Here is a 23,696-nt window from a genome sequence, read left to right on the forward strand (position 1 = left end):
GCATATGCACTTTCTTTTAAGATAATAGTTCAAAACATGATTGATAAGCTTTATGAATAGAATCCCCAAAGGATTTTTTATTTTTCATTTTAGGTGATAGAAATTTCTTTACAGTGTTTAGATTGTATACAGAAAATGCTTTTTTTTTACCTAAAAATGTCCATTTAGAATAATAAAACCGACACTTATTTTTCCTGGTTTTATAAGTTTTTACTCATAATAAAACAGTTAAATTAGTTTTTGAAAATTTTCTATTAATATTTAAAAAAAATTGTCGGAACTAGTCGGATACCTCGGAATATATGTTCAGTATGCTGGAAATCAGAATATTTACTTATCTTGTTTATAATAATGCCGTGAATATGTAATTTAAGTGAGATTTAACAAAGTTCTGACTAAACAGCAAAAGAAACACAATGAAATTAAAAAATTTGTAAATCAACACATGTCAGAATTTGCAGTTGTTTTAAAACTTAATTTTGCCCAGAGGACTCACAAAAAATTAATTAGAACAATTATGCTTATTCTCGCTTTTACTAGAAACCATTGAACTCTCTAAAAAGTGCAAGGATCCCAAAGTTACCTCACTTGTTCCAAAGTTACCTTGCTTGTCCCAAAGTAACCCTACTTCTTGATCCTTAACTATGGTGAGGGGATCGCTATTTAGAAAATATGGCACTAGTAGCCTCGTAAGAAAGAGAAAAGCTTTGGTCCTGTATTGTTTATTACCTTTTTAAAAGCTGAAAAATCTTTAAAAAAAAGTCATTTATTAGAATTTCTATTTCTCAAGAACTATTTGATCGATTTTATTCAATGTATTTAAAAAATTTGTAAGCATTTACATACCTTAATATTCTAAATAATTTTCATCATTATTAAAATGAAAATTAAAAATAACAAATTATTACAAGAATTATTTCCTTAATTTGAATTATCTTTGAATACGCAAAATACCTGCCACGAGTCATCTAGTGGCATGTGTGCCATATTTTAGCCATCTATGAAATTAGAACAGAAAAGTCTGAAACGATTATCTTGAGGGTGTATAGAATGCCAAATTGCAAACCAGCAAAATATGAAAGATGTTTATTTCAACGTTTTGATAGAATGATTTCTTAGTATAAGTTCTAATTAAGTATTTCAAAAACTGGTAGGTTCATAATTCATTTTGTACTCTTTTATGACAGAGATTTACAATTTGCTTCGTCGAAATTTAATTTTATTTGCAGACATTTTTAAATTTTGTATTTTCATAAAGGAACGACATTTAAAAAATAAAGTTATTATAATCCTAAGTTTCATACTTTGCCTAAAGTATATGGGCGATTCTTTGGAAACATGACAATTAGGACCAAAACGTTTTTTCAAATTTAAAGTCTTCAAAATAATATAAATTTTTTTTGTATACTTACTTAGTTACATTTATTAATATCTAATAGACAGCAGTGTAGTTTACTGACATTTGCTCAAGAAAAAAAATTAAATTTAAATTCACCAAATCTTGAATGCCAGGAAAAGGACATATTAGCTTAGAAGCTTAAAAAACAGTCATTTTAAGCTAATAGTAAGTAACTCAACTTAAGCCTTTATGTTAGATGAACCATAAATTGCTTACATTAATTCTTCTTATCTACTGTGGAAAGAATCAAAAATATTTTTGCTGCTGATATATACAGAATAAAATTGTGTATAATAATTAATCATTAAATAAATAAATAACTTTGATTACATTCAAGTATATTACAATCATACATAAACTTGGTATTAGGTTAATATTTGCTTTCCCTCTTTACAGTATACTGCTTAAAAAAATTTCTGGTAACACTTCAATGTCCTGGTATTCATAAGCCAGGAAAATAACAGCCAGGGTAATGACAAATTTGCCATTTTATAGCATTTAACTTTACTTTAATTTAGCATTTTGGTCTAAGACGTTTATATTCCGCAGAAAACTACAGGATTTCTTGAAATACCTCAGATAAATCTATGCAGTTTATGTTATTAATGATTTCAAAAAGACAGGAAAATGACAACATGAAAACCTACTCAACTTGAAAATTTTTTTGAAATAGAACCAGAAAGTTGGTTCTTTATTCAAGCAACAAGACATGTTCAGATAGGATGATATCTAATCAATCTATTAACATAAGATATGGATTGCTGGCGCTATCTATTTTGGTTATCAATCACTAAATAAAAACACCCAGGAATATGACAGATTTTCATGTGACGAACAAATTACTGATAGAAAAGTTTTTTTTTAAACAAAGTCTTTGTAAATAATACCCTCTGCGTCTTCTAGAAATGCTTACAATGGTTGAGATAAAAGAAATTAGATATTAAAAAATTTATGTGAAGTTTTGAAGCTAGTTATTATTGGAAATATTGTTTGTGACATATCAGAAACATGACATTTAGAAATTCAATTACATTTTATAAATATACAAAACAGTCGATGCTAGTACAAGGTCATTTTAAAATGCTAACAACAATGCTATTTATTAAAATTTAAAAACAAAAAGTTCTTTTAGTTGTATAGTATTAGATCTTGGAACAAGAGACTGTTATATTTCGTGATGAATTGTCATATTTCGTGAGAATCACCCATATCTGCTGTCCTATATATAATGTCTAGGTATTATTTGTAAAGCCTGTATAAAGTACACAGTACCTATAATTTTTCATATTTTGTCCTATAGCTCCTGAAGCATTAGTTAAAATGATTAGAGAATGCATGAAATGCCGGCGTTTCATGCTTTCCTGGTAATAACATACTCTATTTGGCCTAAAGTGTCCGGACACTCAGTGTTGCGATTTTGCAGTGTCCAGAGGAATAAATTAATGGGTCCCCTTTTGCATTCGTACCAGCTGTGGAGACCAGATTTTAATAGGTGGTCACTGAAATTGGCTTTCAAGCGTCCGTCAAAGATAAAATGAGTATCCGACAAAGATAATGGTTTATTTGGGTGGCTACGAAATTTATGTTCGAATTCATCCCAAAAGTGTTCTTTTGGAATTTAAATCGAGGCTTTGAGAAGGACGGCCTAGTTTCTGAACATCCGGTTTCTCTTCGAAGTGTGAATGGAGCTGCTGAACGAGAATTGGGCCATCCCTGAACTATTGCCATAGAGTTGGTACACTATTAGAATTTCCATTCCAAAATTACCGTAAAATAACCGGATGTATTCCATTCTTCCAATTTACCGTAGATTTTACGGTAAAGATTATTTTAATCTTCAATGGTTTAAAAATCGCTTACAACTAGTATGGTTTAAAAAACATGAATACAAAACTATACGGGTTTTTTTACCATTTACAACTAGCATGGTTTCAAAACAGTAATAAAAGAAAGGGCTTTTCGTTGCTCCCATCTATATGTGAAAGAAAGTATCGTATTCTAATTGTCCTGAGTTACAAATGGAGAATATCAGGACACGGGAAACTCTTCATGTGCTGAAGGAAACGAAGAAATATATTATGTTATCAACCCTGGGACTCGAACCCCCGTCCTATAGGTCGTGACATTGACAGATTTGACCTCATGGCTATATGTAGCCAGCTGGAAGGAGCTAAGTGGCTTCATTAGGTGGAACCAATCAGTTCGATAAAATTTTGGTTGTTTAACCATTTTAGGCGAAAGCAGTTCATAGGCGGTTTTTCTAACAGTTAACAGTTTTAATACCATCTTATTTACCGTTTTTAAACTGTTTTGTTTGAGTATGGTAAAATAACGATTAAATAAATTGTTATTTAATCACTTTTCAGAGAAATTTCTAACAGTGTGGAGTAGCAATGTCCAGAATGTTCATACTTTTCAGAGCCCATGTTTCGAGCCACGGGATCTAAGGAACGTAAGCTAACTGAGTACCGGGATACTTTTGGTCAGACACTGTATACATTGATTTCCATTAGTTATAACCAACAAGACGGACAGTTGTCTAAAGTGATAAATTTCTTTAAAAACCTTCCAAAGGAGATGCATTAAAACAATTCCTCATAATTTTGAAAGATTTAGAACGCGAAGTGAAAGCATTTTATTTGATTTTTCCATACAGAGTATCTTTAAATATGTTTACCATAAGAACGCAGAAAATATTTTTCATTCTGTGAAATTTAGATTGAAAACTCTATTTAACTTGAGAGATTGGAAAAACATTCTTCGTGTTTCATTTTCTCCCCCCCCCTCTTTATTTTGTACCTACATTCACAGTTTACTTCACTTACGAAGACAAATTTAAAAAGTTTTTTCTTTTTCTTTCTTTTTAAATGTCAAGCCTGGAATATAAGATACGACAAGGTTTTAGATAAATATTAATGTGTACAGAAAAAAAACATCAAAATTCGTTCCAGTATTATGGAAGTTCTTTTTTCCTATTTCATTTTAGAATTCAAGTGTAAACATTTGGGCTCGCTCCAAACTATAAAATTTTTACTTCTGGGAGAGTAAAAAAAAAAATAAAGATTTTTTTCTCCTTCCGNAATAATCAATCATTAAATAAATAAATAACTTTGATTACATTCAAGCATATTACAATCATATATAAACTTGGTATTAGGTTAATATTTGCTTTCCCTCTTTACAGTATACTGTTTAAAAAAAATCTGGTAACACTTCAATGTCCTGGCATTCATAAGCCAGGAAAATGACAGCCAGGGTAATGACAAATTTGCCATTTTATAGCATTTAACTTTACTTTAATTTAACATTTTGGTCTAAGACGTTTACATTCCGCAGAAAACAACAGGATTTGAGATAACTCAGATAAATCTATGCAGTTTATGTTATTAATGATTTCAAGAAGACAGGAAAATGACAACATAAAAGCCAACTCAACTTGAAAAATTTTTTGAAATAGATTTTGAAAAAGAAAGTTAATTCTTTATTCATGCAACAAGACATGTTCAGATAGGATGATATCTAATCAATCTATTAACAAAAGATATTGATTACTGGCGCTATCTATTTTGGTTATCAATAACTAATTAAAAATAGCCGGATTTTCATGTGACGAACAAATTATTGACAGAATTTTTTTTTAAACGAAGTCTTTGTAAATAATACCCTCTGCGTATGTTTTAGAAATGCTGGTTGAGATAAAAAAAAAATTAAATATTGAAAAATTTATGTGAAGTTTTGATGCTAGTTATTATTGGAAATATTGGTGACATACCAGAAACATGACATTTTGAAATTCAATTAAATTTTATAAATGTGCAAAACAGTCGATACTAGTGCAAGGTCATTTTAAAATGCTAACAGCAATGCTATTTATTAAAATTTAAAGACATAAAGTTCCTTAGTAGTATGGTATTAGATCTTGAAACAAGAGACTGTTATATTTCGTGATGAATTGTCATATTTCGGGAGAATCACCCATATCTGCTGTCCTATAAAGAATATCTGGGTATTATTTGCAAAGCCTGTATAAAGTACACAGTACCTATAATTTCTCATATTTTTTCCTATAGCTCCTGAAGCATTTGTTAAAATGATTAGAGAATGCATGAAATGCCGGCGTTTCATGCTTTCCTTATAATAACATGTCCGGTAACCTGGTAATAAGTGTCCGGACACTCAGTGTTGTGATTTTGGAGTGTCCAGAGGAATAAATTAATGGGCCCCCTTTTGCATAGTATCCGACAAAGATAATGGTTTATTTGGCTGGCTACGAAATTTGCATTCGAATTCATCCCAAAAGTGCTCTTTTGGAATTTAATTCTAGGCTCTGAGAAGGACGGCCTAGTTTTTGAACATCTGATTTCTCTTGGAAGTGTGAATGAAGCTGCTGAACGGGAATTGGGCCCTCCCTGAACTATTGCCATAGAGTTGGTACACTATTAGAATTTCCATTCTAAAATTACCGTAAAATAACCGGATGTATTCCATTCATCCAATTTACCGTAGATTTTACGGTAAAGATTATTTTAATCTTCAATGGTTTAAAAATCGTTTACAACTAGTATGGTTTAAAAAACATGAATACAAAACTATACGGGGTTTTTTACCATTTACAACTAGCATGGTTTCAAAACAGTAATAAAAGAAAGGGCTTTTCGTTGCTCCCATCTATATGTGAAAGAAAGTATCGTATTCTAATTGTCCTGAGTTACAAATGGAGAATATCAGGACACGGGAAACTCTTCATGTGCTGAAGGAAAGGAAGAAATATTGTGTTATCAACCCTGGAACTCGAACCCCCGTTCTATAGGTCATGACATTGACAGATTTGACCTCATGGCTATATGTAGCCAGCTGGAAGGAGCTAAGTGGCTTCATTAGGGGGAACCAATTAGTTCGATAAAATTCTGGTTGTTTAACCATTTTAGGCGAAAGCAGTTCATATGCGGTTTTTCTCACAGTTAACAGTTTTAATACCATCTTATTTACCGTTTTTAAACTGTTTTGTTTGAGTATGGTAAAATAACGATTAAATAAATTGTTATTTAATCACTTTTCAGAGAAATTTCTAACATTGTGGAGTAGCATTGTCCAGAATGTTCATACTTTTCAGAGCCCATTTTTCGAACCACAGGATCTGTGGAACGTAAACTAACTGGGTACCGGGATACTTTTGGTCAGACACTGTATACAATGACTTCCATTAGTTATGACCAACATGACGGACAGTTGTCTAAAGTGATAAATTTCTTAAGAAACCTTCCAAAGGAGATGCATTAAAACAATTCCTCATAATTTTGAAAGATTTAGAACGCGAAGTGAAAGCATTTTATTTGATTTTTCCATACAGAGTATCTTTAAATATGTTTACCATAAGAACGCAGAAAATATTTTTCATTCTGTGAAATTTAGATTGAAAACTCTATTTAACTTGAGAGATTGGAAAAACATTCTTCGTGTTTCATTTTCTCCCCCCCCCTCTTTATTTTGTACCTACATTCACAGTTTACTTCACTTACGAAGACAAATTTAAAAAGTTTTTTCTTTTTCTTTCTTTTTAAATGTCAAGCCTGGAATATAAGATACGACAAGGTTTTAGATAAATATTAATGTGTACAGAAAAAAAACATCAAAATTCGTTCCAGTATTATGGAAGTTCTTTTTTCCTATTTCATTTTAGAATTCAAGTGTAAACATTTGGGCTCGCTCCAAACTATAAAATTTTTACTTCTGGGAGAGTAAAAAAAAAAATAAAGATTTTTTTCTCCTTCCGCCAAGTGAGAGAATACCCGAGGATGATGCTGTAAGGAGAAAAAAAAACTATACAATGCTTTATGTTTGCATTTTATTTTGAAGCTAAGCTAAAACATTATTTTTATTTAATTATCTTACTTTAGAGATCTTTAAAATATTTGTCTTGTTCCAAAGTAATTATGTTAATTTTTTTTCGTCTTTTATTTAAGGTTGTTTTAATTAAGTCTGAAACAATTTTGTTTTTCTGAGATGTTGCTGGTTAAAAAGCATTTTTCTTGGGTTGGTTATCTTTCTTTTCGATTAAAATATACTCTTTCTTCTCCATTTAATTAATTGGACGAATATGCCATCGTATTAATCAATGTTTTGTTGGTTTAATCGAAATTTTGTATAACAGAACGATTTTAATCATTTGCATTATAATGTGCCTCTCAATTATAGTAAAACAATGAACGATAAAACGGAATTATTGCTGCAACTCATACTTTTTTAATTGTATTTAAATTGCCTCATTTATTACTAAGTCTAAAATATTTAAACTTTGTTACTTTTAAGATAAAGAATTAAAAATAGTGACGTCGTATGACCTTTCAAAACATAAAGTGAATAATTATTGTTAATTCTTTTTCGTCTTTGTCTTACGCGGAATTTTCCTTAAAGACCGCTCTTAATGTGTATTTTTAGAATCCTTATCGAGAAGAAAAACAAAAATTGGTGTTCTTGACTCGGATCATCAAAGTTTTATGATTAGGAGTATTGTGAGAAAGTAATTGATTGACAAGCATAAACTTCTAACCTGGATTAAGGAGGATGACTCAGACCTTCTTTTTTCTGAAGTTTCATGATTAGGAGTATCGTGAGAAAGTAATTGATTGACAAGCGTAAACTTCTAACCTGGATTAAGAAGGATGACACGGAGCTTCTTTTTTTTTTAAGTTTCGTGATTAGGAGCATCCTGAGAAAGTTATAGAGTGACAAACATGAACTGCTAACCTGGATTAGGGAGGATGACACGAAGCTTCCTTTTCTTAAGGTTTTACGATTAGGAGTTTCGTGAGAAAGTAATAGAGTGAGCCTAGCATAAACTTCTAACCTGGTTTAAGGAGGATGCCACGGAGCTTCTTCAGCCTAATAGTCTGGTTGTGTTTCTACGCAGCAAATTGGTTCAAATCAATGTTGTCCAATGGAAAGGAGATGGGATAGCTTAGATAACACAGGTGTTCACCTTCCAATAAAGTGTGCGAAATTTGAATCCCGAATATGGCTGCTTGATTCATGTACTGTCCTTAGGTCTCACCTCTTGATAACGAACTCACTGTAGGAAAGTTTCGCAGTTTTCCTTCCCCTGTTGCAGAGCAGCACATGTGGCTCAGTTCGATCATATTGTCCTCCACGAAGTCAAGTTAACCACATTGCGTGACTCAGGAGTTCTCTTGTCATCTGGCTTGGATTAAAGATTGGAAAATTACCGATCTGAGGAAAACATCGATAGCCTCAAAATCCATTTGTATCAGCAGTTTGAAGTTGGTTTTGAAATAAAATAAACTGGAGTTATTGGATAAAAGAAATCGTTGTGAAGCAACCTAAATACTGAACGCTCTTGAAGTTAGAAAAGTTCACACTACAGTCTGTCATCTTGTGGATAACATTTTGAACATCCGGTATTCGCTGTGGCAGATTAGAAACCGAACCGCTACCTAATAGGGATTCTTTTTACGGATCTTCAAAATATTAATGAGATCGCTTTATCTTTTCATCTACCGTAAGTTAAGGAAAAAAAGTATTATTTTCAGAAAATTTACTTTGAAAAGGTATTCACCGTTTGCGTGCCTTACGAACAACATGATAGATAATATTGCACAATAAAACACCATTTAAGAAAATGAAACAAAACATAACGTCACTTTTTTGCCATGTTTTGAACAAACTATTCTTTTTGTTTGTTCATTCACACAGAGAGTAGGAAAAGTATGAAAAGCCCTATCCACTCAAGTCATGAAAAAATTAATTAAAACGCCTTCGAGACTATTTGGCTCAACAAAAAAATAACATTTAAATTATTTACATACTTGTTTAAGGTCTCTTTTTACTATACGCTTACACTGACACTCCAACAGACTGTTAAAATTTATGTACAAGTCATGATTAAAAGAGATAGAGTCATGAAATGAGTAAAACAACGAAATAATGTATAAATATTAAGAATCTTTCCTAAAGTCAAGAAAATCGGAAATTCCTCCTAAAGTTGGAAGAATCTCTTTCCTGACCCAGAGAAGGCCTTAGTATAATTTTTATTACAAATAATACAGATTATAATTTTACTAATATTTATATTAGCTATTCTGTACCAAAGGACTGAATATCAATAACACGAAATGAAGAAGTGAATCCTTAATTATGTTACTACTCTCGAGCACAGTGACCACACATAAGTGAATTATTAAAGGCAACCCCATGTTTCGATATATGTTCTCTAACGTAATATCTAAATTCGAAGCGACGGGCGAGTTAGGCATAGTGCCAAAAGAATGAGGCTGGCGTCCAGTTGTCGGTGGTATAGTAAGAAATATTGCAACGGCTTCAAAGATTTGTTTCTGAAAAGATTTTACGAGAAATACTTTTCCTTCATTGAGTTTACCTTAAGGCTAATATCGCTGTTTACCTCAAATTAAACAGAGCGCAGAACAACGAAGAAAATAAAATGGATGTACCTTTTCTACCTGGTATGATAAACTAAATTAATTAAAATGTAAAAATGTGAATCTTGTGAAAAGTAGGTTAATATCACGAAATAGGGCAGATTATCAAATGCAATAGGGAAAAAGTATTATAACACGTAAAATTAAGCCGTAATGCGATAGCAAATTTGAGTAAATCGTAAATTACAATTATGATAAATCACTTATTTCCGCGCATTGTTGGAATCTTGGACAAAATTTCTATTTCAATAATTATAAAAAAAATTTCCACACCTGTCGCATCAGCTCATCTTGATTGCCTGGTATCTAGTTTCATTTATATAAATGTCTATTCCCTTGATACCGATATCAATTTCTCACCACTTGTTGCCGTCATATGTTTCTCTCAGATACTGCATTTTTTCTAGTTTTTTTTCCACCTTTATATTTTCTTTTTAATTACACCCTGAAATGCCAGGAATTTCCAAGTTTTTTCATTCACCATTTCCATTTTTATTTTGTCGACAACCTTATGTTTTCTGTTTGAAATCCCTTTTGATTTCAAGCAGAACATCAAGGCTTTCAAAACAACTTAAAAGCTTTTAAAAGTTAATCACGTCAGGCAAAAATTTAATTCGTGCTATCTCTTACAATATATATCATAGAACTATATAAAAAAAGGTTATAGTTCCGTCGCCTAACTGGAATCCTAGACAAGGCGACATATTTCGGTAAATAAGAGCATTCTTTTTTTAAAAAAGAAACAGCCATACGTTGGATTTGATTGGATCACTAAAAATAGCACGTGTTATTGACTATCAGACTGACATGTTTTTAGCAAATCAAATGCGAGGTCAAGAATTTTTAGTTTTGCTTCGCTGTCGAAGAAAATCGTCTGCAAGTAACAATATTTATTATTCTTTCATCAGTTTCTTTAAATGCGTAGACAAAGACGCATATTTGTTGCGATTTTTAGACATCATTTTTATTAGTTCTTACTTAATTGATCATTCTTGTTAAAAACTGTAATTGTAATTAATAAGAAATCAACAAAATGGAGGCTGTACAACTTCGTTTCAATAGTTGGTGGTATTGATATTCGTTCACGCTGGGAGCTTGGCAAATCCATTTGGCGTACACTTAGATGTAAACAGGCTCTCTCCATAGGAATAGATGTTTTTTCTTAACTTGCAACAGTGTATAGCCTTCTTATAACACAACAAAAAAACTGCTTAAAAGGAGAACATTTTTGTTATCAACGAAGGAAATTGAAAAACGAACATCGTTTCGTTCTTATAACTATTAGTTTTAACCCCTTATTTTTAGAAAACAGTATGTTGAAGTGGTAAGACATTACCTGATTGATAACTTCATACGCTTCAAAAATATGCAAAAATGAAATGATAATTATCATATGTTTCAAGCGCATCAAAAATCGGTAGCCATTTATAAGACTTGACAGACGCGAATGTACCGAAACAAAAATGGTTTGAAAAAAAGGATGAAGTTGCCAAAGAAATTTGGAAAGTAAGGGCAAGAAACAAAAACTAGAGAAAACCGCAGAAACCGAGAGAGAGAAAAAAACAGAACAAGATAAAACACAGTGGCCGAGAGGAAAATCAGGGTAAAATGAATTTAAACGCGAAGGGTAATGAGGAACTAATGTCGTTATCAAGGGAATCTGCATGAAAATGAATAAAAGAAGATTCCAGTGCATCGAGATTAGCTGATGTGATTAGGATGGAAATAATTTAATATTGTCGAAATTCAATTGATGCCCAAGATTCCAATAATGTTAAGAAATTGAATATTTTTCGAATTCCTTATAACGGCTAAATGGTGTTGCTTAATTTTTTTTTTCGTTGTTTCGAAAAAGTTTAGTTTTGTTAAATTCAAGGTCTTGAAAATGGGGTCCTATTTTTAATGCACTTGAAACATGACGAATGCATTTCACTTCTGTATATTTTTGAAGCGTATGACGTTTTCAATCATGTAACACCTACTGTTATCTTCTTCCTAACAATAGACAATTCTTCTCCTATTTTAAGAAATCCTGTTAAGCCTATCAGACGAATGCGATTTTTGCTAAACACATATCTATCGTATCCCCTTATTTCCCTTCTTGGCATGATTAAAAATCACCATTCACTGTTTTCGATGACGTCAAAAGGTATTTCACTTCATTTCATTTCTTTCTTCCAAAAACTAGTCTCGATTTCAAAACATTTTGATCAAAATTTCTGTCGTAGACGTTTCTGCGTTTTATTAAGAGATATGCAATTCATTCTACAATCTTCAACAAAAGCAGTTTACTCATGATATGCATTTTAAAACAAAATAGATTTTCAAAATAAATGCACTTTTTTGGTCTTTTTATTGCAATTTTAACATTAAATATGAAGGAACTTTACTGTATTTAGTGATATTACGATAGTTACAGCTTTAGAATGTTCAGCCGACTTACATCTTCCAAAGATTAAACATCGAGATTGATTTAATTCAGTTTAAACATAAGAGAGTGATCGGATATTTCAAAAGATAGTTTCTTCAGGTAATACATAAATAATTAGTTGGAGACTCTTTTTCAAAAGAATCTAATAACTAAAACTTATCCGCCAAACTCGTTAAATTAGAATCACGCGATAATTACAATGGAGTTTTTAAATCGATTCTCAGGGCATAGAAACTAATTATGAGTCCCTTTCCCAAACTCCTGTTTTAAGATGGGACGGACATACAACATCCAAAGGTGGAAATCCGGGCATCATTAGTAAATGTCGCTGCAGGTTAATTATTCGAACGGATATTTCCTGTTTTCCGTCCCTTCGATTAATAAGAGGAAGAGTAATGGAAACCGGAAAATATTCCTTAATTTGAATATCGCTTCTAATTTCGATTTATTGTATCGTATGGCTTGATCTTCATAAATATTTCTCAGCAAATAATCTGAAGATGGTATTATTCAAATAAAACTACTTTTTGAACTTTAAATTATAATTTACGAGTTTGTTAAAGTTGTTTTCTGAAAATTTGGAGTGCAGGAATTCTTTAGATTCATATTTTCTGGAACAAATGAGGCCAAAAAAATATTCAAATATTTTACTAATGCTTTAAATCTATTAATTTGCGTTAAAAAATTTCATGAAGCATGTCTTGTTCTCTTAAAAACATAATATTTTAAAGTTAGAAAAAGAATGCACTTCTCAAAATATTGCTCTGAAACTGCATAATATGGGTGCTGTAAAAGTGTCTGTGAGTCTTACGGTAACACTAACTGTAATCCTGAATGTTTTACTTTTCCTTTGAGGTCACCTGCTATTTTTACAGTGATCCAAGTTAGAGCAGCACGTTTTTTTTAAATTTATGCTTCAATTTAGAATCCCGTGAGTTCGTACTCCCATAGCGGTTCATGCTGAAACATTGCTCAAAAGGTTTAAAGGACAAATTTTAAATCATCCGCCATACAGCCCGGATCTTTCACCAATCATTTTACTTGAAAAAAAAAACATCTTGCAGGGCAAAATTCTCACGGCGATGATGTAATCAAAACTTAAGTTAAAATGTTGTTCCGACAACAGGCGGCTAATTTCTATGACTGTGGAATATAAAAGCCTGAACCATGACTTAACAAACACTATGACAATGTCGGCAAACTAAGTAGAAAAATAAGGCACCTTCCAGTAAGTAACTGGAATTGCGCATTTAATCAATTAAATTTTTTTAAGTGAGTATGCAGTATTGTATCTTTTATTTTCGAGAACTTCTATATTATGTATAACATAATACATATATTTTGTCATTATCTTAAACCTATCACAAATAAACATTTTTAAATCCGACAAAAATTTTAAAAGCAGCTACCTATGTTTACACAAATATAAGCAATTTGTGACACTAAATTTTTAATTTGTAATACAGATAATTATCAAAAAAATGGCAATCATTCAATTAAGAGATAACTGCGGTTAAGTCAGCTATCCGTGGGATAATTTATGAATGGGAAAAATAAAATAGTATTCCACTTGAGGGAGTAAAATAAAACCAGATAAAAATACAATTATATAAACAACAATAATTATATGACCAACGATTTTTAGAAAAATAAATTTTGACAATTATTCAATACACCAAAATCCGAACTTCATTAAGTAGTAAAGAAAAATAATTTAAAGAAAAATATTTGTGGAAACAAAATTTATTAATATTTATGAAGAGTTATTCTGCAAACTTATTAGATGAACGTACTAGATTGCTTTTGAACTTTTTTTCAAAGCGATTTTCTGAAAATAAGCTACCTCATGGTATTCCCGTAACAGTCCAATGTGAATCAGGGGTTCAGGAAGGTTGCAGCTTCACAATTTTGTGACCTTTCATGGCAATATCAGTATTACGCACATGCCGCCTTTACTTACCAGACAAGTTGGTATACATTGATCTAAAACTGAGTGAGCTTCAAGCCACCACTGGGGATCGAACCTCTATTTTTCACGATGATAGTTTAGTGCCTGAACTGTTAAGCTATGACGCAGTTTTACCACTTGCGTTTATTACGTGCTTTTCTGTCGAACTTATTTTATAAACGAACTAGATTGCTCCAACTTGAAAGACGTCGAAAAACTCTATCAAATTCTTCTTTATTTTTTAAGAGAATGGGGCATTTTTAAGTTACACCATAAATATACTTTAAAAAACTAAAAGTATGCCATTTAATATTTTTGGCGAAATTCCCAAATAAGAATTATAGCAATAAAAGTGCTCTTAAAATCTAACTCACTATTAGTTCGTTTGTTCTGCGAATACTTTAGAATGTATTTCTCAATTTAATAAAAGTGGCATACTTTTATTTCTTTATTGGAAGTACTTTTTTATATGTTAGAGGACATTTTTTTGCTTTGCATATTTTTGAATTTTATTTATTTATTTTTTAAATGAGCTTAGTATAAAAAAAGAGTGTAATAATGAATAAAAAAAGTTGTGTAATACCATAGTGATCATTACTAAGGTTCTAACGATCGGCCGAATCGTAAAGATCCTAAAGGTTGCGTAGCATAAGGATTTAGATCAAGAAAGTTAAATTTTCTCGAACTATTTAAGAAATACGAACAAAATAGAGAGAAAAAAGAGAGAAAATTGCGTTATTGCGATCTCTCTTACCCATTAGTCAATTGTTTTTTTTTTCCTTCTTTTTTTTCTGAATAGATTTTCATAATCGCCAGAACATTTCAAGTCATGAGTATCAAAAACTGTGTCACTGATGTATCCCCTCCTGTTGTCCAATGGTCAAAATCGTTTATTAATTTCATCCAATATACGTCCGAGACGCACCAAAACTTTTTTCCTTTTTTTGCATTCATATTTACACTCTATAACAAAAAAATCGACGCACCAAGAAGGAGTAGTCCGATTGAAACGAAAATTGGTGGATAGGAAGACAATGTACAGAATAGTAAATGATTAAAATTTCAGAACAATTGAATAATTTATTGCAGAGTTACAGTAACAAGTTCAATAAGGTGCTGACCCGCCTCTAGCCTGGATACAAGCTGCCACACGGCGTGGTATAGACCGATGAAGCTCCCGGATGGTCTCTTGGGGTATTTCCTGCCAAATTCAATCTAATTGTCGAACGAGGTCATCAACATTCCTTGCTAGATGCAATCGCCTTCCCATCATATTCCTGACATGCTCGATGGGAGAGAGATCTGGTGATCTGGCTGGCCAAGGAAGAGTTTGACAAGCTTGCAGACAGCTCATAGCAGCACGTGCCGTATGTGGTCTGGCATTGTCCTGCTGAAAACCACCCCAGGGCGCTGCAAAAGGAACGGTAGCAAAACAGGTCTTAGGATGTCGTCGACGTACCGCTGTGCAGTATAAGTATGAGAAATNCAATAGTGAAGGCAGGATCCCCCCTCTGCCCTGTGCGTCTCCAAACACGTCTTCGATGATCGTCAGGACGCAGTTGCAAGCGGGATTCGTCGCTAAAGACTATACGTCCCCAGTCGGCATCATTCCAGCCATATCTGTTCAAAACATTCATGCATACGAAATTTCAAAACAATCGGATGATTGCTTCTTGGTGCGTCGATTTTTTTTATTATAGAGTGTATTTGAAAATCGCAGTCCAGACAATTTGTGATTATTGTGTTAAAGTTGATAAAGTCAAAAAGTGTGGAGATATTCAATGGGTAATATTCTAACATAATAAAATATTCAATGGTTAATATTCAAACGATTAATGTTGAATATTAAATGGAATGACTCTCTGTATTAACTGTCTCCGTTTTGGGCGTCTAACTTAACATTACATTTGTGCTTTGCTGCACAAAACAAACAAGACTAAGAAGCTTGAAATTATGTTGGTGTGTACAAAAAAAAGTCATGTAGAGCGATGGAATAAAAAAAATTTAAAATTAATAATTAGTTCGAGTTAGCTTCTATTAAACTTGTTGTAAAAAATAGCATGCAGGGCCACGCTATAAGCCACTGAAAGGAAACTACAGAGTTGAAACTTGACGTGCTGAGAAAGACTATATTTGTTAATGAGCTGAACACGGAATTTTTGTATTCTTTTCGAAATCCCAATTAATTTGTTCGTAAACTAGTGCAGTTTTGATTGCTTTTTCGCAATTTTTCTTTTTAACTTTATTTCTTTTTCAAGCTACATTATGTTTTATTGTTGAAAAACTATCGTAACTAAACTAATAAAAGTGTAGAAAAAATTCAAGGGGTATGTGGAATACAGAAAATTAACATTAGACATTTTTAACATCATTAAATGTTAGGCCTACTGCGAACAGAGCCAAATAATATTTTTTAAAAATTACGGTAATTAGGTTGTGCAGTGTATAAATGTATTAGTTATTTTTAAAAAATTATTCCAGAAGAAGATTTTCCGCCATTATCTCTTTCATATTTTCTACAATGTCTGGGGAAACTTTTTTCTGAGTCAAAATCCTTTCACACAAGCATGGTGAAAAACTGCTATTCAAAGGAAACTTCCAAAAATATAATTCGAATATTTCTTTGTTGTGTACATTATGCAAATTCTGGTGTAATACTTCTCCGAATTCGGTATGGAAAAAAATACAAATATTGTTTGGACGTATACTTTATTTCAAACTATCCTCGAATCGAGTGTATGTATCCATTTTAAAGGAAAGAGTATATTTGTATTTAAACACCAATAAAGCCCGCTACTTCGTCGCCAATTTTGGTATACGCTAATTTATGCCAATTTTGGCGTTCGATTGGAAACAGTCAGATAGCAACGGTAGGTAGATTGTTAGTAGAGTTATATCGTCATCTCTTTTATTAAGTCTCGTATTATCTATATGCTGTGTGTATGGTTTATTTGCCAACTAATTTAACTGCAAGGATTGTTTAGTAAATCCATTCTAAATTAATTGTTCTTACTTAAACTTTATCATAAAAATAATTTTACTCACTGACTCTTATATGCATTATTAGAATTACAAATTTTGGTGTTTCAGAACACAAAATATGGGGACACCAAAACACAAAATTTCACCTAAATTAAACATTAACACCAAAAGATAATGTAACATTTCTGGGGTGTTTCACTACACTAAGAACTGTCCTTGGTGCTCAATGGCACCAAAAATTATCTTTGGATTTTCCAAAGTTCGTTTTTGGCCATAATTTTTGAGTTAAAATAAACTAAAACTTCTTACAGCTTTTCAATGAAAAGAGACTTGTTAAAATTTTACTAAACAGTGAATTTAGTGACCGTTAACAAACCATAAGCAAAGTAAATACCGTTGTATTTTTTATTAGTTTTATGTTGATAATAGTCAATAATCTCCAGATTTTCTGGGGTAATTAAATATCTAGGGCAAGTAAGCATCATTGACTTCAATATTAATTTTGCGCCATGTTTGCAAAGTTTTTAAACAAATTTGTGGGTAGAATATGCTTATTATTGTAAGAAAAGTATTATTGCAAGTGTTATTGAAAATTGTAAAAGTGCATAATAGGAAAAGTGTTATACCAAGTACTCGCTTTTTTCCGTTTTAAAGTTTATTTTTCCTACGTTAATACATTTATTCAAAACTATACAAATATACTGCTTTTTTTCTATAGAATGAAAATGCTCTTCAATGAATTTAGTGTCTTAAAAAGAGACTTTAAGAAAAATTAGAGGTAAATAATGCATCAGTAATTGAAAGATTTTAACTAACATCTTTTTTTTTAAACAAGAATAAGCTACGCAGCTTATGTGATGTTTCATTTCATTGGAAGTACAATCAATAATTCACGTTTTGAAAAGTAGTCTTTCATCAGTACTTTTAATGGCACTAGTTCAGTAATGGTTGACTTCAAAAGTTCATCTTTAAAGCAAATGACACAACTAAAAGGAAAAGTATTAGTATGATAACTTGATTCTTTATTTGATGGTTTAGGGTAAGTTACAACTGAGGTGACATCAATTGGCTAACTATCTATTATCCCTTTTATGACTTTTTGAATTTTTATTTCGTCAACAAATTGCTTGTTGTAATTCCTGTATCAGGCCAAAATTATTGTCTACACAATTGCATACTTGCAAGTGACTTCATGGTTGGGTCAGCTTATCAAGTTAGACGTATACGCAAGGCCGATTGTGGGTATCCAGTTAAATCTGTTCGAAACGTGAACATAAACTCATGCTGTAAAGCTGTAACGTTTACACTCCATGCAGAACTTTATGATTAGTCGCAAGTACTCAACTGGATACCTGCAAGTGGCGTAATAGAGGTATCTCTATCCTGATTTGTTGTTGAAACGCGACATTTGCTTACGTTATCAGCTGCTCTTTCCATTCTATTTCGAGTAAGACAAGTCTTTCAACTATCTTTTAAGTGACACGTTTTATTTTCTATCACAAAAATTTCAACTCTTTCGCTGAATATTTCTTACTTAATACAAAGGTAGGTGCGAAGCCAAGTACAATAAAAACAAACTAGTTATGTATCGAAGTTGCCATGCAAGCAAAACAAAAATATATCATGGCTACAATGAAAAACCTAAGCAAATAATGAATCTAAGCTTAGTAAATAATTATTGTTTAACAAATTAGATGTGCGATACTGCGTTGTAATTAATTAATTTCGCTTTAATTAACATTCTAACGAATGGGAAGAGACCTATAAATGATCAGCTGGAGCTGAGATCGTAGGTCACGCGTCTGGGTATCAATAATCTTTTTCTCCTTGAAGTATAAGTACCCAATTTTCAGATGTATTTTAATACTGAACCATCTAAATAATTTTCAGCAGTTCCTTTTTAAACCATCGCACATTTTCAAACAGACTCTTTTATTTTTCAAAACTTTTAAAACAGACAAGTATGTTCTCAATAAGATGGGTACAACAAATGCACGCCTTTAACAGCTGTGATCAAGAAGCATTTTTAACTCGATAATAAAAGGTATTGGCATACAAAAACAAACTATTCACTTTTTAAAATGCGATTTTATTTTTTCTCCATTTTAAAAAACAATAAATATCGATAGGACACACTCTGAAGCAAAACTCTATTTCTGAGCATGCGCAGTATCGCTGAAATGTAGAAAATAAGGTTAGTATTACGGTTAACGTAAGACAAACGTTATGCAAAATCTATGTAATGTCAATGTTATTCACGCTATTATACAAATTGGGCCGTTAGTTTGCAAAGGAAATCTAACGATTTCTCGAAAGATGACACTTAGCGGACCCTGTCAAATTTATTTAACATATCGTAATTATGTAATACATTATGTAATGCTCTTTTTTTTAAATCAATCTCTCTTTGTTTGTGAATATCAGGAGAATATCAGAACGAATCACCTGGAAGAGAGAGATTAACGACGCGGCATCGATACAATTGTATATCGATAAAACGTGCTGAATACAATATTGTCGGAAAGGAGATTTCTGAATTTAATGAGTTTGCATGCATGAATGTTTACACAGCCTAATCAGCCATTGAATAATATCACACAACACCCCCCTCTCACTCCTTTACGTAAAATAATCGTCTGAGTGAACGATTAATAAGTACATGCATTATCTCTGTTATTTGCATTTTGGGTAATTGTGGTTCGCCTGTTTAATAGCTTACAAGAAATTAACAAATTGTCCGTTAGCAACTGGTTAGGTTGTTTCTATTAAACAGTATTTACATGTACGTTATAATTTACATACGTAATTAAATTAAAAATGAATTTAAAATTAATGCAGTTTTATAGATTTCAGAAGTTCTTTTTAACATGCACGGGTCTTGATGCCGTATGAGTTCCATGCGGATTTTTTTTTTTCGTCGAATTAAGGCTGACCGTGGAACGAGATAAAATAGTGTAGTGCTGTCATCTGTCGATACGTGCTCTTTGATGGAGTGAGAGAGAAATGCTTTCTGACGCCTTCTCGGTTCTAATCCAGGACCTTTTCAGTAATCTGATGTCGTAAGCATCTGGGAGATGTAGTATATACCTTGGTCGGAATTAAGAGGCCTTATATAATAACAATGTAAATTAATGCTCAATACTACTTATTTCACTGACACTCGCTGCAATTACAGGTTCAGGACTTTCTTGTGAAAAAAGAGAGCTAGTTGTATATATTAACGGTCAATTCTACTAATTTTGCTGAAATTTGTTACAATTATGGGCACTGTCTGCGTAAATTAGCAGCCATTTCTTCGAATTTTATTGAATGGTCCAAAAATGTAACACGTTCTTCTCATGCGTTTGATTTTCAGCAATTTTTTACTCATGCTTGATTAATATAGTTCTGGAAAATTGCATTTAAATCTTTCTCCATATTTGGCACAGTTAACGAAATCTTTCCTTTACTCGCATATCGATATCATGTCCTTCCGTTTCCCATTTAATAATACCGCCACCTATTGTTCGTCATTTAATATTACCATAGCTATAGTTCCTCAAATAACGATGCCAAACTCTACCGTTTCACATATCAGGACACGTTTAAACTTAATCTCTATATGACAGATTAATTATCACCGTGAAGCTTGCAGATAATTTGATACATAAGTACAGTGCAGTTATAGTTAAAGTTACCTTGTTCAAAACAACACAGAGCCAGTTTTGATGCAGAGATCGATGAAACTTGCTATATATAATATGGAACATAGGAAAAGTAACTACCATAAAATGTTTTTCAACTTGAACCCCTAGTGGTAAAAGATTGCTAATAAAGAATAAAAATTGCGTAGCTTTAATAAAGACCACTGTGTTCTTTACTCTATGTTTTTTAGTAGCTGTTTATCCATTCTTGTACGGGGAGGAAAAAAAGTAAATAATCAATAAATCGCTATTGATCAACACTAAGAAATCATGCACAAATCGAATTTTAAGGGGGATTAAACAGGGATGAATACGTAGCAACCTTGCGGGCCGGCGAGTGAAAGTAACAGGGGGCGAAACCCCCTAGTATAAATAAAATGTTAAAAATACGACAAATAATGGAAAAAATATGCATTGTAATAATAAAAATTAATATAAAGAACAATAAAAAACAAGCTTCAGTCATCTCAAACCTATTTGACTCTCATAAAGAAGGTAACTGACGCTTTCCAAAAAAGGAAACTGATAAAATAAAACTCGTATTTCCTTTTCTTTAAAAAGAAATTTAACGTTAAAGCTTTCTAATCAAACTTTTTTTCTTTACTGTTTTTAGCTCTGATACTTTTATCACCCTGTTTGTTCTTTTTTTTTATTATTATTTTCTTTTTACAACGTATAAGTTGTGATACGTTTTTATCACACAGCATAAAATTACAGATGCTAAAGAATTTCTAAATCATTCAAGATGTGCAGCAGTAAAAAAGAGAAAGGATAATTTTTTCATTATTTTTATTAGACGTTTAATAAGATATACTAAAGTGAAAGAAGTTTTATAAGAATTTTTTTTTATTTATTTTTTTAGTTTTAGATAATTTTCAAGCCTATTCTTTTGCTTTAAATTTTATATATATATATATNACAAATAGGTATTTAGAGTTGGTCAGTGTATTACTGCACTTAAAGAGATATATTAAAATTGAGATCTATCAAAAGAAACAACAAATTAAAAATATATATATATATATACATTTATTTATATCGAATGGGTAACTATCTTATTATATTTTTATCTATATGAATATAACCGTTTTCTAACATTCCTTTATTTTTTAAGCATATTTTTTATCATATTATAAACAAATACTTTGAATATAGTTTTGATGCACCACGCAGACGTATTTAATATATTTTGAGATGCTTTAATTTCTAAGTATTTTACATTTTATATATTTTCTTGTATTTGAACATAATTATAATTTCAATAATAATTACCCTTACTTGACTTAAACAAAAATTAATTTAATTGATTTAAATTAAAGTGCAGAATATAACTTTATTTTTACGCATCCACTATTTACAGTTTTAAATAGCAATTAGCTGTTTTGGGCTTGATGTTACATTATTTATTTATCCATAATATACAGATAGTTGTAGAGTTAAAACAAAATTAAGTTTACTTAAAATTTTAATAATATTTTTATAATCTAACCCCTTTTGCTTCTTTTTAAAAAAATCGTAAAATTTGTGGAATGCAAAGCAAAATTTAAATATTTTCGGCAAAAGAAATGTTACAAAGCCTGAAAATATTTCACGTTCACAATTTTTTTTTCTAAACTTGTTTTCGGTTCTCTGAGATGAAACGCATGTTTTTAAATCAAAAATGAAGGTAATTATTAAAAAGAAAATCATGATTTATTTTTCTCAAAATATTTACTTTTTATGAATTATTAATTCCTTTTCTTGTTATATGTAGGTAAGTTTGAATGGTATTTTTATATTTCAAAGCAAACCTATGAATTTGACGTTCATTTCACCTATTGTGCTATGAATCTTGGAGAATAAATTTCAACAGAAATTTTTAATGAACGGGTAAGTCTTATGATACTTTTCACAAAAATTAAAGAACTATTCAAAAGTTGTATCTGTAATGTCTGTTTTTAATACAGTTAAAATATATTTCATAAAATATATTTTCTTTATAATACGGCATGTACACTGTTAGAGTTTTTATTCTAAAATTACGATAAAATAACTGGCAGCAGTTTGTCCATCCAAACAATCGTTAAGTTTACGGTAAAGAATAATTTTTTAAAGTTTACGATTGTGAAACCGCTTATAAGGAGGATATTTAAAAAACCATGAAAAAACTATATGGTTTTTTAACCATTCATAACAAGCATAGTTTCACAACTGTTAAAAATAAAATTTAACTTGACATAGGAGTTAGGTTGTGGTTGAGTTGTGTTTTTTCAAACGAACCTTAGAATATGGTTTAATTAGCTTACTTGGTTATTTCACCTATGGTAAAAACTGGGAAATACTACACTTTTTATGTCATAAGCAGCTTTATGGTACTGTCATCGATCCCTGACAAATCGTATTCTGATAATCTAGTGTCACAAATTGGGGAGTGCAGGACACTAGAAACTCTTCATGTGTTGAAGAGAATGGAGGAAATATTGTGGTGTCAACGTTTAGACTCGAACTCCCGTTCTGACTGTCTGGAGATTGACAGATTAGCCCACTCGGCTATAATATGTATCCATCTGCAAAGAACTAAGTTGTTTCAATAGGTGGGCCTAGTAGGCACAATAACATTTCGGTTGTTTACCCGTATTAGGTCAAGTAAGCTAATAAACGGTTTTTTCTCACGTTTAGCAGTTTTAATACCATCTTATTTATGGTTATTTGACTGTTTTGTTTGAATATGGTAAAGTAAAAATTAAATAAATTCTTATTTAACCATTTTTTCTGTGAAATTTCTAACAATGTACGTGTACAACTTATTATTTTTACATGT

At 31.4% G+C, this 23,696-nt stretch overlaps 1 protein-coding gene across 3 annotated transcripts in view; it reads left to right on the plus strand.

Moving 5' to 3' along the window:
• LOC107449324 (leucine-rich repeat and immunoglobulin-like domain-containing nogo receptor-interacting protein 2) overlaps window positions 1–23,696 on the plus strand; it is a 231,102-nt gene that overhangs the window by 123,156 nt on the left and 84,250 nt on the right. The gene's annotated exons all lie outside the window — the stretch shown is intronic.

The sequence above is a fragment of the Parasteatoda tepidariorum genome, chromosome 3 (genome assembly GCF_043381705.1).
Source record: "Parasteatoda tepidariorum isolate YZ-2023 chromosome 3, CAS_Ptep_4.0, whole genome shotgun sequence".
NCBI lineage: Eukaryota > Metazoa > Arthropoda > Arachnida > Araneae > Theridiidae > Parasteatoda > Parasteatoda tepidariorum.